The sequence below is a fragment of the Lichenostomus cassidix genome, chromosome 12 (genome assembly GCF_008360975.1).
Source record: "Lichenostomus cassidix isolate B80296 chromosome 12, HeHo_3.0, whole genome shotgun sequence".
NCBI classification, from domain to species: Eukaryota; Metazoa; Chordata; class Aves; order Passeriformes; family Meliphagidae; genus Lichenostomus; species Lichenostomus cassidix.
Window position 1 is genome coordinate 2306835 of NC_139493.1, and position 14986 is coordinate 2321820.

At 45.2% G+C, this 14986-nt stretch overlaps 1 protein-coding gene across 2 annotated transcripts in view; it reads right to left on the bottom strand.

Moving 5' to 3' along the window:
• LOC146431531 (contactin-6-like) overlaps positions 1-11428 on the bottom strand; it is a 122622-nt gene extending 111194 nt beyond the window's left edge. The window contains exon 1 of one of the 2 annotated variants that reach the window (XM_085072262.1): positions 10944-11428. The gene's annotated coding sequence lies outside the window, so the exon portion shown is untranslated. The remainder of the gene's footprint in view (positions 1-10943) is intronic. The other variant, XM_085072263.1, reaches the window with a different exon arrangement.
• Positions 11429-14986: the final 3558 nt, after the last annotated feature.

Below are 14986 nucleotides of genomic sequence, written 5' to 3' on the forward strand. Positions count from 1 at the left end.
CAGATTGTTTATATCCCTCTCTTGGTCTGCTCCTCTCCCAAAAATCTGTCATCCTTTAAGGGAAATAGCAAGTTTGGGGTCTGAAGGGATCCACTGCCTTTAGCTTTTCCTTCTTTAACAGACAAATCAGTCTTTATCAGAGTTCAAGTTCATCTCCAGGGATTTCAGCTCCTGTGCCCAGCTGAATCTCAGCCACGATTGCCTTGTGTGGAGGGGAAATCACACAGGAATTAATGGAGCTAATAAGCAGCATGCAAGGCCTGGTTCAGCCCTGGGAAAGAGAAACACATCCCACTGATTTCAGCAGGATTTAGATCAGCTTTGCCAAGCCTTGGAGCTTCACTTAACTCACGAGCCAGCCTCAAATAGGCTTTTACTCTGTGTGTATCTCCAGGTCAGTGCACTCATACTTCAAGCAGGGCCTACTGAGGAAAAGCTCCTTTTATGTTTGTGTGTCTGGCTCAAAAAAAAATAAAACATAAAGAGAAAGGTCGCATTTGCTCTGAAGTTTTGCTCCTTTGCTTTGAAATTACACTGGGAAAAAAATGATGTTGTGTGCAGGCCGAAGGATATTGCAGAGAGAAAAGTTGTATTAGAAAAAGAACATCTTAGTCATAAGCAGAAGGCATTGCAGTGAATTTCCCCACCAGGGTGGGGATCACTCTTCCTGAGAGCTTTCCCAGCCCTCTCCATCCCAATCACCAAAGCCATGATGATCTCTATTTCAGCAGCCCTCAGGCTGCTGCTCAGACTTCCTTCCCTTCCCTCTGGTACTCACAGCAGGAAATTCCTCTCAGGAAATAAAACAAATAAGAGTGTACAACTGACATCGAGGTGAGAGGGAAACTCACAGGCACTCTCAATATGAGATATAAAGTAAGCTCCATTTTATTTCACCAAACGAGAAACTTATATACTGTTACAGAAGTTACTATTCATAGCTATACACACACCTGCAGTCTGTTCTCACACATTCAGGGATCCTCCTGTTAACTCCCTTATTCTTTTCTCATAACACTTCTGACTCCCTAATCTTTCTCATGACATTCTTCCCACAGAACATTCTCAGGTAAACAAACCACTGTAGCTTGTTGGAATTTTACTGAGGCCTGAGAATGCTGAAGCCTTGCTCAGGCCTGCTCAGTTAGCATGAGTTTTGCCGGAAAACTGTGTTTTCCAACATACAACTACCTCAAAACATCTCTCTACACTCCCACCCTGTGATATGTGGGGAAAAACTCCCTTTCCCAAGCTTTAGAGCTTCATAATTTTCTTGGATTATTGTCCAGAGCATCTGATATTATCCACTGTGATATCCCTGCAGCCAATCTGGGGAGCTACAGGCTACAGACTGATGGAAACAGAAGCTGTCCTTCCAAGAAAATTCCAGGCAGTTTGTTTCTCTTTCCTTTGCTCTCATTAGGCTGCCACTACAAGATAAATGGTTTGGGTTAAGAGTAATTTAGTTTATGGCACAATGGGTATGAAAGGTTATTCCTCCTTATGCCCTCCTCTCATAAAATCTCCCTTAAAAAAAGCAAAGTCTTTATGTCTCAATAAACAGAAGCCACAGAGATATTGTGTAACAAATTACATATTGGATAACCATCTATAAAATTTTATTGGCTTATGAGGTTTGCATTGATTTGAATTTTACCCAAAGCATTACTGTTCCTCCGAAACACCGAAATAAAAGGAAAACACAAACATCCATTATGGGGCTTCTTAGCACTGCAGCCACCAGAAACATCTCTGAGCAGTGCAAACTCCTGGGAACAGCCTAGAGATCCCCTTGTGCCTTCCCTGTGAGTGACTCAGGAAAATATGGGATCATCTCCTCCTCCCACCATCCCAGGTTGCTCCAGGAGTTCTGAAGGGCTTCAGAGGAAAGCAAGAGTCTAACCCAAACCTCTGGGGCTGATTTGTGCAGTAGCATCTTCTGAGAGCTTCCTGGAGGCATCTCCTGCACCTTGTGTTGGCTGTCCATGGCCAGCCCAGGCAGGGCAGGGCACAGCAGCTGGGGAGTAGCCAAAATTTACACCATCACAGGACAAACAGGGTCCTCAAATGGCCCAAAAGCTGAGTGTGGCAGCTCAGGTGACCTGAGAACCTCCCTGACACCCTCCTGCATTTATGCAGAATGAGGTTAATTTTCAGTCTTTTATGCCAGGTCAACAATCACGGCCTTAAATAGATTTTTAGCTTTATTTCTGATTATTTCTACACATATTTTAGTAGCCTTTTTTTCATGTGAAGTTTAATAGCTGTATTTTACATTCCAAATGCTTTGTTGCTTGTCACACCCCTCATCCCAGCTCATTTATTCCCAACCATCCCCAGCCCAGGCTGTAATTCATCAGAGCCAGACACTGATTATTGAAGTGGGTAATTGCCCTGGTGACCAACCCTGGGCAAGGCCTGGGATCAAACACAAGCACTGGGATTGCAGGGAAGGTTTGCTGCTCATGGTTCTGCTGTGCTTCATTGATCAGCAGGGGAAAATATCAGTGCCTCTGCAAAATCCTGGAATGGTTTGGGTTGGGAGAGACCTGAAAGTTCATCTCTTTCCTCTCCTGCCAGGGCAGGGACACCTTCCACTGTCCCAGGGTGATCCAAGCCCTGTCCAGCCTGGCCTGGGACACTTCTGGATAGAATAATGCTAATTAATAGCAGTAATAGCAGACTTGTTTGTGCCTCGCCTCCTTGCTCTAAGAGTCAGAAGTTCTTATTGCACAGCTCTGTAAAGAATATACTTTCTACTTTATAAAGTTCTTCTACTTTCAAGAGATAAATATTTATACATACAGATACAGATATCAAAATTCAGACAAATATAAAAACTATGAATCTATCTATGAGTCCAACCCATGGCCTTCCTCTGGATAAAGCCTTCCTGCTCCTGGCTACAAGAAGATGGAGAAGGACTTTATGTAAGGGCAGGGAAAGACAGGGCAAAGGGGAATGGCTTAAGGTGAGGGAGGGCAGGGATAGTTTGGATATTGGGGAGAAATCCTGGAATTGGTGGGGACAGCCTGGATTGGATTCCCAGAGAAGCTGTGGCTGCCCCTGGATCCCTGGCAGTGTCCAAGGCCAGGTTGGACAGAGCTTGGAGCAACCTGGGACAGTGGAAGGTGTCCCTGCCATGGCAGGGTGGGATGACATGATCCCTAAGGTCCTTCCCACTCTGTGTTCTCTGATTTTATGATCTCACAAACAACCCGCTTTTTATCCTCTCAAAACATTTCCTTTGCCTCTGTGGATTCGAGTGAGAGGTTTTATGACTTACTCATACCTCAGTGAACCCGACAGGTCCCCTGGTTAGTCAGGGCTGAAGCTTTATTTTTGGGTATTGCTGCTGCTTGTCTGGCTGCTCAACCCACCCCCTCAGCATCCTCCAACAAAGCAGTTTCCTGCTAATTCCTTGCAGGGCTTAGATGGATTTGGAATCAATCTTGCTGAGAAAGTCAGCCAGACAAAGAGGTAAGATCGTGACAGGCTTAGTCATTCTTATTTTGCCTGAATCAGTGAGAAAAGTGCTTTTTCTCAGTTCTTGCACTTCAAACGTAACTTTTATTCTCCTAATTTTTGACAGAAGCTTGATTTTGGGGATGTCTCACCTCTGTCTTCCAAATCAATCCCCTGAATCCCTAACCCGAAGTTTAATATCATCCATTATTCAACACCTTCCGTAAGACCAACTTGAAAACGAGTAATCTCTGAGTAAAGCTGTGCAATTAATGCTGAAATACCTCAAGTACAGAATAATTCCAAACAGCACTCCCCATAACTTTCCTCACAGCATCCCAAAATACCTGTGAATTCTCTTGTTATCAAGATTCTCTAAGATTTGGTGGTAGATCCTGCCTCACCTCAGTGGGCATTTTGCATTAAAATGAAAAAAAAAAAAGATTTTTCCTGTAAATTTGAGTCCACATCAGCTCTTATTGCATTGAACTTTGCCCACTTTGCTCTGTCATTTTTATCACCCTTTAATTCACCATATCAATTATTCCATAGTTGTTTCTCCCTGTGTTCCCAGTACCAACCACAGCCCCACCTCACCCCCACTGTGGAAGGGATTTTAGCACTCTGGGCTTTTGCATCTCCTTAAGGCATTTTTTGGGCTGCTTTTGGACAAATATTTCACTTTGGCAGCCTTTGCATTCTTTGCAGCTTCAACAGCATCTGTTTTATTTGGAAACATTGCATTTACTGCAATCTAAAATGGTCATTATTGTTTATCTGAGTTCACCACTGCTCTCCTTTCCCTCCCCTCTCTCCCCAGCAGCTTTCCCAAGTTATCCAGCATATCCAGGCTCTCTCATCCCTGCTAGCACAGTTATGTTTCTTCCCCCGAGCTCAGTGTCCTCAGAGGAGTATTTAGGTTAAGAGCAGTTTATTCCTGGCTGGAACGGCAGCAATTGTGAGCAGCTTCATAAGCCAGGATTCTCCTTTGCTCCAGGCACTGACTAACAGCTGAGGTGATGTCTCAGATGGAATCAAACCTGCAGAGGTGCAGGGCAGGGGGATGGAGCAGCTCTGGAGCCATGGCAATGACAGAGCTGTGGCAGCAACTCGTGTTTGGGGCATGGCAGCAGCACAGGGGTGGATAATCCTATGAACAGAAAAACATGGAAAAGTGGAAAAATGGTGTGATAAACCTATAGCTCTGTGCTCAGCTGCTCCCAGCACACATGGATGGAAAGGTTTGTGTGAGACCTGAGCAGGAGAGCGCTGAGGACACGGCATGGACAGCATGGACATCGTGGGCATCAGGGACTCACTCATGGATGTTGTGGACATCATGGACATCATGGGCATCATGGACTCACTTGTAGACATCATGGACATCATGGACATTGTGGACATCATGGGCATCATGGGCATCATGGACTAACTCATGGACAACCTGGACTCAATCATGGACATCGTGGACATTGTGGACATCATGGACATTGTGGACATCATGGACTCAATCATGAACATCGTGGACATCATGGACATCATGGATTCTGCTCTCTCATCGCAGGAGCCACCCCTGAGCAAGGTGCAGAATCACTGAGGTTGGTAAATGCCTCTGAGATCACAGAGTCCAAGCTGTGCCCAATCCCCACTTTGTCCCCAGCCCAGATCTCTGAGTGCCACATCCAGGCCTTCCCTGGACATCTCCAGGGGTGGGGACTCCACCTCCTCACCCTTCCCCACCACACCTGCATTTCTCACCCCTCACCTCCAGCTGGGACAGGTTTGTTTCCTGGGAATGTCTGCACAGACACCAACCTGACTTTACCTTGGTCAAAAGCTTCTTGGGACTTCAACAGCAACAACAAATATTTAGAGTACGTTTAGCTTTACAAGAATTGTCTCCTAAAAAAATGAGTCTGTCTGTTTATATTTATGTAAAGCTTTCCAGAGAATCCCAGAATGCTTTGGATTGAAAAAGAACCATAAAGATGATCTTGCCCCAACCCCCTGCCATGGGCAGGGACACCTTCCACTAGCCCAGGGTTTTGCAAAGAAATTTATGAATAACTGTTCCTCTTTCAGTGATGTAGGAAAAGAGATTTTCCTTGTAAGTAGAAGAAGATCTCTCTGACAAGTCTCTCCCCTGTGGCTCTGCCCTCACAAACAGATGGGAATGCAGCTGCCCAGGGATTAGAGTTTTATAGCAAATATTGGTATTTCGTTCAGATTTTTTCAAGGGGAAATTGAGCCAGGACTGAAAATACCAACCTAACTCATGGGTTTGGTGGAGCAGAGGGACCACCAAAGGAAGAAATTGGATCTGCAGCTCCAGTGGTTTTGGAGTGAGAGGTAGAGGAAAGGAGAGGGTTAAATGTAATAGATATGGCTTTGAGCTTTGTGTGGTAGCTGCAGAAAGGGCTGGGTGACCTCTGTGGAAAGTCTGCAGCAACACGTCACCACTAATGCCATCAGTGCTGAGGGACAGGTGGCACTTGGAGTGACTTTAGCAGAACCTCCAACCTGCTGTTCAGCCCCAGCATTCCTGCTCCACCTGCAGACAAAACCATTTCTGAAAGAGAAATTCCCTCAGTGGGGATTGCAGAGCTTCCCTGCCGTTATCAACCTCAGGAGAACAAACCCATTTGGGGCTAAGTGGGTAAATTAAGGGAATTAGCAGAATGCCGTCAGCATGAGGAGAGTTTGGTGCTGTGGTGCCAGGGACAAGTGACAGTGCCATGGGTAAAACATCCCCAGCAGTCACAGCCAGAGTTATCCCACTCCAAAGCAGCAGGAATAGCTGCAATAGTGGCTGTTAGGGATAGACCAGAGGAGGGAAACTGAGGCACAAGGGAGAATCAGCAGCTCTGCTGGAAGTCATGGTGGGGATGCCCAGTGTGGCTCTGAGCTGGTTCTGTGGAGAATTTGAATTTTGTTTTTCTTTCCTTGGCTCAAGGAAAAACTCCTTGGAAGCTGCAACACCCCAGGGAAAGGCAGGGATCCACAGATCCACTGCACAGCAACCCAAATCCCATCCTGACTGAGGATTGCAGCTGAGGGCTGGGATGCTGGATAGTCCTCGTGACACGGCTGTCTCATTTAGCTGATAAAAATCTCCACTTTATCTGGCTTCCTTTACAAATGGAGGGAGTACAGTTTCCAGGGAGGTTTGCTCTGGTCCCGCTGGTTTTGTAATTTCATGGTAGGATTATCAGAAACTGCTCGAAGAGATGAAGTTGCAGAAACTTCAGTGCTTTTAATCCCCATTTCTCTCACCAAAGGTGCCACTCGTGTTCTGCACACACCAAACTCAAAGCATGTCTGGGAGAAAGGGATTTAAATTGCTGAGGTGCACCAGGGTTGCAGAAGCAGTGACAGTGACAACAGGAACAGTGACAAGCATTTGGTGACCCAGACCCATTCCTGATGTCCTGACCTCACAGTGGACCAGGCAGTGCTAAAGCCTCAAAAACACTCAAGGAAAAGCTGTGTTTGAAGTAGAAATAACCACTAAATGTCTGGAAATTCATTCATTTCAGTGGAAAACTTGATGCAGAACTTCATCCCAGCCAGGTTCTCTATTCACAGTGTAAATCACAGGGATGGGAAGGAAAATCAGGTGCTGCTCAAAGGTACACACTGGATTTTGACACTACTTTTTACAGCTGAGGATCCTTGTTTTCCAGCCAGACTTCCCCCATTTAATAAGAGATTAGTTTAATGAGAGATTTTTAATAAAAAATTCCTTGCTGGCACCACCATAAAGAGGGACTTGGGATCCTCATGCTCTGGTTGCAGCCAGGGGGGGGCTGAATTCATTACCAAATATCTAACAATTACAATCTTTCTGAGGAAAATCATGTAGAAAATGGATGCTACTGGTGAGCACATCAGGATATCCTGAAAACCAGTGAGGATTTACTGCAGGAAAAGTAGGCAGAATGTTTTTATTTATTTGAGCTGCCTGTGGTGGAGCTGGGATCAGAGCCTGGGGAGGCTCATTGTGTACCTGGGTCACTTGTGTTTGGAAACAGCCAATAAAATCACTTATTGGGAAGCCAATTCTGCTCCTTTCCATATTATTATGTTGTGTAAAGAGCAAGGACAGAACAAGGCTTCTCTCATCTTTCTGCTGTTTTCCATCTCTTTTAACAAGAGCATTACAGCAGATGCTGTCAAGAATTTTAATAAAACAAACTGCCTTTCTCACTGACTTGATCCATTCCTGCTGGTCTTTATAGGCTAAAAATACATCAGAGGGTCTAAGTGAGGGGAATTATTTTTCTCCCTACCTCCTTCCTCCCCACCCCTTTCTCTCAGTGGTTCTCCTGAGCCCTGCATGGTCTGGAGTTCTTCCTTTTGCACGAAACCCAAACTGCAAAGACTTCCAGAATGAATAAAGATATGAGATCATAGAATAATGAAATTTCTTAGGTTGGAAGAGACCTTAAAGCTCTTTCACCCCATGGGCAGGGACACCTTCTATTATTCCAGGTTGCTCCAAACCCTGTCCAGCCTGGCCTTGGACACTGCCAGGGATCCAGGGGCAGCCACAGCTTCTCTGGGAATTCCATTCCAGCCAGGAATTCCTTCCCAATATCCCATCCATCCCTGCCCTCTGGCAGTGGGAAGCCATTCCCTGTGTCCTGTCCCTCCATCCCCTGTCCCAAGTCCCTCTCCAGCTCTCCTGGAGCTCCTTTAGGCCCTGCAAGGCTGCAATAAGACAGAACAATCATTTTTGCAGTCCCAAAACAAACAGAAAAAACCCCTTGTGGCCTCAAGAATGAAAGCAGCAGGAAGTGCTGATCAGCTGCACCAGATCCAGCAGGAAAATCCCCAGCTGGAGATTCTGCCCCAGGAGCTTCTTGGTGGAGAGGAGACAGAGCTGAGAGCAGGAAGGTATGGAAAAACTCCAGATTTCCTCACTGCTTTAGTCTGGAGCTCCTCCAGCCTTTGAAAGTGATGTCTGCAAGTCCCCATGGGGTGTTTTTGTGCAAAAATCTCTTGCTGGCTCTTTCCTCTGTGCTGACCTGGTGTGTTTAGCACCTTCCCAGCACCAAGGCAGGGTTTCCATAGCTCTGCTGCTCTGTCTCACACTTGCTCTGTGTGGTTTTTCCTCCAAAAGATGGAGAACTGCTGAGCACAGTGCCCTGCTCTGTTTTGATATGGGTTATTCTTATTTACTGTGATTCAGGTGCCTGGAGATGCTTTGTTTTCTTTTTAATGCTGTTGTGTTTTTTTTTTTTTCCTTGCATATTCTGCACTTGTGGGAAGCCTTTGCTTTGTAAATAAGAGATTTGTGAAGTCTGATAGCTCTTGAATGCAAATGAGGTGACCTCATCACCTAAATTCTGGTGTGTCTGGGTTGTTTTTTTTTCAGTGTCCCAGGGATGTTTTTCCTGCACAGGGAGTTGTAAAACTGTAAAAGCTGAATTTCTTTGTGTTTTCACTACTCCTGGAGGGATTCCCTCTGCACAGATGAGGTTACAAACTCCCCTAAGCCCAGAGTTATGACCAGCTCTGAGTGCAGTGTTTGGGAAGAAGGAATAAATGACTTTTTTTGCCAGACTGGCTGGTTTTCCTCCTCTGCAAGAGCTTTTCCTGCTCCAGGGGCAGGGTGGGAGGCTGGGGACAAGCAGGGCACCATTGAGATGGTTTTTGTGTCTTTTTGTCCCTGAGGAAGGTGAGCAGAGGCCAATATGTGCCAATCTTCTGCAATAAACTCAGCTTTCAACAGAAGGAGTATTGGAGTCACACACAGCTAACACAGTTTTGGGGAGTGAAATACAAATTTGAAGCTATTTTGTAGAGCTGATCTATTCCCACCTACAAAACAGACCAACATCTTCTACTGAAAATTCTCACTTCAAACACAAATATTGCTTTTTGCCACCCAACTTTGTGTTTTAAGCCCCCTTGGGGACACTGGTGCCTTGTTCAGCGAGGGAAATATTTCCTTCAGTGGCAAGAAATTAATTTTAGGGTAGCTTCTTATGCCCCACAAACCTTTTAAACAGTGGTCATAAAGCTGGAAGCAAAGGGAAAGAGACATGGCTCCTGCTTGATTTAAAGCACTTAAGCAGTTATAGATTATTTATAATTTTATCCTCAGCATGGAAGGTAAAACTTGTAATCCATGGCCCTGAGTGCCTCAGCAGCATTTGAAACCCACAGCTGCAAACCTCGGGGTGTTTTATTTTTCTTTTTCACACAATAAAATGTGATCTATGGTTGTTGCTAACTTCATATAGGTACTGATTTTGGACTTTTTAGTGCCGTAAAACCTGTGAAGCAGAGACTCCTGGAATGTGAAACACTGACAGAGTGCCTGTGGAGCACCAAAGGCAAAGCTGGCTGATGAAGATGGGTTATTATTTGTGGGGATGTGCTGCCTGGAATTACAAACACTGCAGGGTTTAGTGGCAAACACAGAGAAATTCTCTGAACTTTCAGAACTTTGTGTGGAAGTCACAAGTCTCCTCTCTTTGGGGGGGGAAAATAAAAGGAGGGGAGGTGGAAATGCTGCTTCAAAAGAGTAAATACTCAGATTTTAGCTCATAATATTTATCTGCAAAGGGTTCCAGTGCTGATAAAAAGACAAATAACTGTTATTTACAGTGTGTTTGCATCTTGTTTGATCATTCAGCTCCAGAAGTGCTGCAGGAAATTGTCAGCCTGGAGCATCCAGAGGCTGCTGGAGGAGCCCCTTGTCAATGCAACAACTGTCTGAGCCCAAAGGTTCACCCAAAAAGCACCATGGGAATCATGATTTGGCAGAAAGTCCTGGTCAGGCACTTGCTTCTGGAACCACAGGCTTGCCAAAGTTTTGATAAAGTATCCCATCCTTTACAGCTGTGTCACAGTGTAAATAAATAACAATATCCAAACCAACACTCCTGCACATCATTGGATGCAGCCCCAAAGTTCAGTATAGGCTGTGAACTTGCTTTGCATCTTCCTTTCATGATTTAAATGAGCAAGAGGGGAAAAAAACTTTCTTTTTAGGACTTACCTACATTTTCCTGCAGATTTATGTTTATTGCTTTTCCACCTTCAGCTGGCAGAAATGAGGTTAGGCTCTCATTACCCACTCCAGCCTTTAATATGCTGCAGAAAGTCATCTGAAAGTGCCAAAATTAGCACCGTCATGCTCTGTGTCTCCTGTTTTACTGCAGCACAGAGCTGGGCTAGCCCCAGTGATGTACCTGTGGTGCCTGTGACCGGCACAGTGCCGGCTCTGCTCGCCTCAACCCTCACATGCATACAAATCCATTCCACACGTCCTTTTCTGCCCACAACGCGCACATTCGGAGCATCAGCCATTTCCAGACACGCGGCAGAAATAAAGCAGCGATTTTTTTTCCTCCTTCTCTCCCCCTGATGCAAATGCAAACGGGTGAGGAAGGATGGAAAGGCAGCCCGGCAAACGCAGCTCCCCAGCATCACTCCCACTGCAGCAGCCAGCACGGCTCTGTACTTACAGCTCCGAGCAGGGAAATGTCTCAGGGTCTTTACAATATTCTGCAGGACTGTTTGGAGCTCTCAGCAAGGCAGAGTGTTCAGCCAGGCAGAACGGAGCCGTATGGAAGGTCTATGCAGCTGGGAGATAATGGAACTGTTTTCCCAGCTGGGACTAGGAGCCTTTTATCCACTGAGCATTGCGTGTCTCTTCCCCGGTGTTAAGCGTGAAATGCGCTGCCTTCCCCGTGCTGCTGGAGCCAGGACCCGCACAATTAGTGCCTCAATCAGATCAACAGCTCCTACAGTCTGTGCAGATCCCTAGCTGGAAATTTGGGATGGAGGAAAAATTAGCTCTGCCTCGCTCATCCTTCAAGAAAGCTGAGCGAGCGAAAGCGCAGCTGTCAGAGCGGAGCATGAAAGATTAAATGTGCTCTTGCTGCTCCTCTCGTACAAATAGGAGCTCCTGTCAGGTAATCACAAACCTCTCTGCTCAAAAACTGGGTCACGACACGGGATTAGGTTTGGAACAGGAGTGGGAATGGTTTTGTTTGGTGCTGCTCGCCACGATGGCATCCTGAGCTCTGGGAGGGTGGGAGTTGTCACTGGAGTCACATCGCAGCACTGGCTGACCTCTGGGAACGCTGAACTGCCCCTTCAGATGTTACATGTTGGATAAAAAAAGTGGGGGGAGACCTGCTGGTTTGGAGTGGCGCAGAGATAAATTCTGATGTGAACTTCAAACCTTCTCAGATTTCCATTTCCCCTCCTGGGGATGTTTCGGCAGGGAAAGCGCAGAGTCAGGCAGGGGAGTGTCCTGTTGGTGAGAGAAAGTTTCTTGTATTCATCACTCCATTCCAGAGTGCTTTGGGTTGGGAGGGAACTTAAAAATCATCCCATCCCACCCCTGCCATGGCAGGGACACCTTCCACTGTCCCAGGCTGCTCCAAGCCCTGTCCAGCCTGGCCTTGGACACTTCCACAGCTTCTCTGGGAATTCCATCCCAGCCCCTCCCCACCCTCCCAGGGAACAATTCCTCCCCAATATCCCATCCATCCCTGTCCCCTGGCAGTGGGAAGCCATTCCCTGTGTCCTGCCCCTCCATCCCTTGTCCCAAATCCCTCTCCATCTCTCTTGGAGACTTCTCACGTTGGATGCAGCTCAGCTGTCCTGCTCTGCTCTTGGTTTGTGCAATGGGGACAACAGAACCCTGGATGTGCCCAGATGTGCCCAGATGTGCCCAGAGGTGCCCAAAGGCGCCCAGAGGTGCCCCTGCCAGCCCCACCCTGAGCCCTCACAGCCTCCCCCTGATTCACATAAACAATTTTACACTTCCATCCTTTTTCCTACCATCCTGAGCTCCTCAAATGAGCTTTACCAACAATTAATTAAGCCTCGCAGCACCTTCGAAAGGAGATAGGCATTATAATTAGCAGGCCTGTTTTTAATTAGGAATAAAATTTTAAATGGAATTTTAGGTATTTCCTCATTAAAATTTTCCTTTAAATAATTACAGGGCCTTTTCTAAGTGGTATCAAGAGTAAATAGACTAAAAGTTGCTTGCAACAGATTAAGAAAACTTCTTGAAGCCAATTTTAAAAGTTTATAAAAAATTTAGCCTTTTCAATGTCAAAATATAATAATTTCCTTATGCATTTCTTGTCTAACAGGACTGGAGACAGAATTTCTCAGTTACTGTGGAAATTAAGGCTGTTAATTTTTTTCAGTAAAGTTCTGACTTTGATTTTTTCTGAACTATCTTCTACCCTGTTAAAGATTCCACCCATATCTTTGAGAAACAACTCAGAAAGTGATGATAAATTTGAATATTAAAGCAAGCTTTTCCTAGAGGTCAGGATAAAACATTCGCATGTTACCCAAATGTTGTGGGTTTGCCCAGTTTTCTTTCAAAACAAAACTTCCTCAGGGTTGATGTTTCTTGGTCAAACACTTTGCTTTCGAAGAGTTGCAATATTCTATCAGAAAAAACCACACTTTTTAAAATAAAGAAACAAAACCAAACCAAACATTGACGATCAAAAAAAACCCATAAATGAACCTCTGCAACTTTGTCGTGTTTTCAGCTGTCAGAAACCCTTTAAACAAAACTTTTCCACCATTAAGGAAGGGCTGCTCCTCTTGGAATTTTGACAATTCCTGCAAACTGAGGCAACCTCAGCAGCCTGGGCTGAGCCTGCAGTGTCCTCCGAAGTTGTCTCTGGAGTGGCAGAAGTTTCCCAGTCTCAGGATGAAGTGCACCATGTCCTTGTCCTCTCAGGACACTCGTAGGCTAAAAATACCTGGGAGATAGGATCTGGTCTATAAAGCAGCCAGGGAGAGTCAGGCTGGGAGACAAGAGGGAATTAGAACTTGAGCCAAGGTGTCTCTTGCAAAAACTCAGTCTGGGAGACATTTTCTCCTCCGATTCATCTGTGGGAATTGGAGATGCCTTGGAATGATCCCTGTGGGGTTTTTCAGAGCCATCCTTGTGCCTTCAGCAGACAGAGATTTCCAGCTCCCAGCAGCTTTTCCATCTCTCCTTTGGACAGAGGAGATAAACCCAGGATGTCTTTACCAACTTCTCCAACTGAATTAGATCAAAGACTAACATGATCTAAACTCTCCACTCTGCACAACCATCAGCTTGCTCAAGGGCAACCTGAGACCACAAGGGCAAAATTTAAGGCCCAAGAGGAATTTTTTTAGCAGAGGAATACAATGGCATCCCATGAAATGTTTTATTTAATCAGTGCCACCTTCTGCTCTGACATTCATCCATTCATTCATCCAACCTTTTCAGAGGGTTTGGGTTGCTCTCAAATTCCGAATCACAGAACTCCAGAATGGTTTGGGTTGGAAGGAACCTTCAAGTCCATCCCATTCCCACCCCTTGCCATGAGCAGGGACACCTCCACTAGCCCAGATTACTCATCTTTATGAATCCAGGGCCCTGATCAAGTAAGATTGGATTAATTAATTTTACAGTGCTAGTCCAGTTACCATTTCCTAAATTATTGGCTTAGTTTCCCCTCAATCCTGTTAGACGCGTTCTAAAGTAAATTTCAACATAATTTTTCATGAATGCAACCTTGCAATTCTTCTTCAATACAGAGGGGATGTAATTTCACATTCATGGAGTTACAGCACCTTTGTCTCGTGAATATTCCTTGAAGTCTTGTCAGAGACAGATATTGGAAACCTGAGAGCAAAAATCCATAATAATTCAGTTGCTTTGTAAGAATTAAGATGTGCTGTGAAGTAAATTGAGCTGCTGGACAGGCTGGGTGGTTGAACAGGGCAGGCATTGGTGAGTGATGTGGTATTGCACAAAACAGGTCTTGAAATCCCACAAAAATGGATTAGTGCACTCTGAATGCCCCCAAAAGTTTGCTGCTAGAGCAGAGAAACAGCTAAGAAAACCCAACCCAACCAAAGCAACCTGAATGCTTGATGACTTCTGGGCAAATGACCACCACAAAGAAGGGAGATGCACTCCAGCAATAAAGTTCCTTATTCCTGCAGCTTTGCAGGAAAAGGAAAGGAATTTGCTCTGGAAGCAAATTTTTCCTTTTCGTGTAAATATTTTTATTGTTATTCCTTTAAAATCTTTCTTATGCTCTTACCCTGCAAGTGGAGAGAGTACTAAGTGTCTTCTCTGTAAGCTTTAGCACTGTGAGTTATGTTGAAGAAAATTCATACAGAAAAAATGTAGTTATGGGAAATACACCTTTAATATAGAATAGCTGTTTCTTCTGCAGTTTTTGGAGATTTTGTTTTACTTGGGACACACACACATGATGGAGACAGGATGCCAAAAAAAAGGGATCTGCAGGTTTAACAGATAAATGTTCAAACAGATTTTCTGCTGAGTGCAAAAAGACACAATTCGAAGTATAAAGCTTATTTTTTTTTGACACTAGATCCATCAAAGAACCAGAATTAGGCTACTTTATCCCTTGCTTGTATTCCACAAAGCTCTTTGCTCTGCCTGAACTTCACTCATTGTCTCCACGTGGTTCATTCAGGTCTCCATTCTACAGAGATGGAGCAGAGTTATGGACAACCC